Source organism: Procambarus clarkii, chromosome 30 (assembly GCF_040958095.1).
Source record: "Procambarus clarkii isolate CNS0578487 chromosome 30, FALCON_Pclarkii_2.0, whole genome shotgun sequence".
NCBI lineage: Eukaryota > Metazoa > Arthropoda > Malacostraca > Decapoda > Cambaridae > Procambarus > Procambarus clarkii.
Window position 1 is genome coordinate 4,778,172 of NC_091179.1, and position 3,113 is coordinate 4,781,284.

Sequence of the window (3,113 nt, forward strand, 5' to 3'; positions counted from 1 at the left end):
TTTTCAGGAATGTTTCTTCGAGCTTTGAGGGTATGCAGCCCTGAGTTTTTTGATGATGAGATTGCTAAAATATATGAAATTGGAAAGAGTTTACAGTACTCTAAGATGTTTTTGGATTGTTCGTTTGGGAAAGCTAAACGTACGTTATATAATAATGTCTTCACAGCGAAACCAGAAAATAGAAACTCATTGGTGGTACCTTATGCGATTGGATTTGAGAAACTTTCCCCAGTTTTTAAGAACCTTAATATCAATTTAGTATTCAGTAATAATACGATCAAGTCTAATTTAATAAAAAACTCCCCTGGTACAACAGGTTGTGTGTATTCGTTTCCCTGCAATGATTGTGAGTTTGTGTACCTTGGACAAACAGGAAAATCCTTACAATTACGTATGTCCCAACATGCTTATAGTATAAGAACTGCCCAAACGTCTAATGCTTTGTATCTACATACAAGTTTGTGTGATCACACTATTAATTGGGATGGGGCGAAAAGCATTGCCAATTGCCATGGCTTTGTGGAACGGAATTTAATTGAGTTTGCGCTAATTAGTCAATGTCCAAATCTTCTCAATGTTAATACTGGTATGTAAAACTTGACCCAGTTTTAAGTTACAATATTACACAACATTTTAAGAAAAAACTCTGAAAGGGAGGCTTACAATGTCTCATTACAATTTTATATTCATTTATTGTGTGTTCATGAGGCTTTCCTTTATCCTTTCAACCTTATTCTCTGACCGCTTAATCCTCTTTGACCTTTCCTGTTTCTGGTAATCCTTTCCCTAGAGATGGGTTGGTCAGGTTCCAGGTGTTGGCCTGCATCCTCTCTCTCTTTCTTTAGTCAGTCTGGTGTTGACAAAGGCTTTAACAGGCCGAAACGTTCACTTCTCTTTCCCATTTCTTTGTGGTTTTTCCGCATACAAATGATCAGTGTTGAGTGATCGTCAATTGCATATATATATATATATATATATATATATATATATATATATATATATATATATATATATATATATATATATATATATATATATAATTATGTTAATGATTAATTTTGTCACCTCTCTGCCAGTACCAGCAGACAGTGGCGTGAGGGTGTACAGTCGGGGTCTGTACAGGCAAAGGAGGAGAATCAGGCATCCAACTCATCCACAACTTGAACATCAGCTCTACCGACCTTCCCTGGGACGACCTCTTCCAAGGTAAACTCTCAAATATCAGAAACAAATATAATCTGAACTTATGTGTGACTTTTCAATTTAACGTGTCTTGAAGATTAAAAAGGCTACAGACTAGCCGTAAATCAGTTGTCATACAAATATATTATAAGAATGCCTTCTAAAATCTTAAAATATACTTCCAAAAACAGTACATAATACACCGCTTAGACCAGACGGAAAAGGGCAAAAAATATTAATTTTACGATAAGTTTGCCAAGCATTGTATCAATCTAGATCATTGCAGAAAAATGCCCGACTTCTAAGTTCCGTAAAAGATTTTCCGACTCTAATTACTTTTAAGAAGGATGTCTACATTTTCAGGAACCCATTCTCTATCAGTGTTAATGATGTACCAGAATCAGTTTAAGAAGAAATAATAAAATTACAATGCGATTTTATTTTGTGAGAAAGATTCTTGTATATAGATGATTGCATATTTTATTAATATCATGCAAAACCATTAAACCCCTATCAAGTATTTTGCATTAAAGATTATGTTCATATTAGGCAAAATGTTTCTGAACAGCTCTCTATAATGAACATTAAAAAATCTCTCCTTCGTTCTCAATTTACTAACCAAATCAATTTACACTTTATAACTCATTATAAATGAGACATATGCAGGGTTTTCTCTAATGCATATTTAATTAAACACAACAACATTGTGACTGTTATTAATTTTCTTTTTGATTTTGCATTCTATGCAAATATCTTCTTTTTCCATATCATCGCAAAAATTCAAAAATTCAATACTACATCTTCAGAAAGACTGTTAAATCTTTCTGAAGATGTATTATTAATACGAAAGTACTTAAGGAAATTACTGTCTTAATTCATCCTTCGTGATATGACATTGTCACATTGATCATCAAGTGTTTATTTCTTCGTAATTCACACACACACTCACACACACACACACACACACACACACACACACACACACACACACACACACACACACACACACACACACACACACACACACACACACACACACACACCAACATACGAACGGCATTCAGAAACTTGTGTAAAGAATCAATCAGAACTTTGTATATCACATATGTCAGGCCAATCCTGGAGTATGCAGTCCCAGCATGGAGTCCATATCTAGTCAAGGATAAGACTAAACTGGAAAAGGTTCAAACGTTTGCCACCAGACTAGTACCCGAGCTGAGAGGTATGAGCTACGAGGAGAGACTACGGGAATTATACCACACTTCGCTGGAAGACAGATGAGTTAGGGGGGACATGAATCACCACATTCAAGATTCTGAAGGGAATTGATAGGGTAGATAAAGACAGTCTATTTAACACAAGGGGAACACGTACAAGGGGACACAGGTGGAAATTGAGTGCCCAAATGAGCCACAGAGATATTACAAAGAACTTTTTTAGTGTCAGAGTGGTGAACAAATGGAATGCATTAGGAAGAGATGTGGTGGAGGCTGACTCCATACACAGTTTCAAGTGTAGATATGATAGAGCCCAATAGGCTCAGGAATCTGTACACCTGTTGATTGACGGTTGAGAGGCGGGACCAAAGAGCCAGAGCTCAACCCCCACAAACACAACTAGGTGAGTACAACTAGGTGAGTACACACACACACACACACACACACACACACACACACACACACACACACACACACACACACACACACACACACACACACACACACACACACACACACACACACATTTGTTTTGCTACGTTTTGCTTGCTGAGTAATGTGTTGTGAAGCGGATTGTAGCATACTTAGTGATTGATCCCCCGAAGTGTGTGCACCGTTTAGGATCGTATGCTAAGTGCACATAGTGGTGACGACCAGTGAGGAAGATAGGAACGAATGTTACCAGGAGCACGTGGAGACAATAGTAGCACGTGG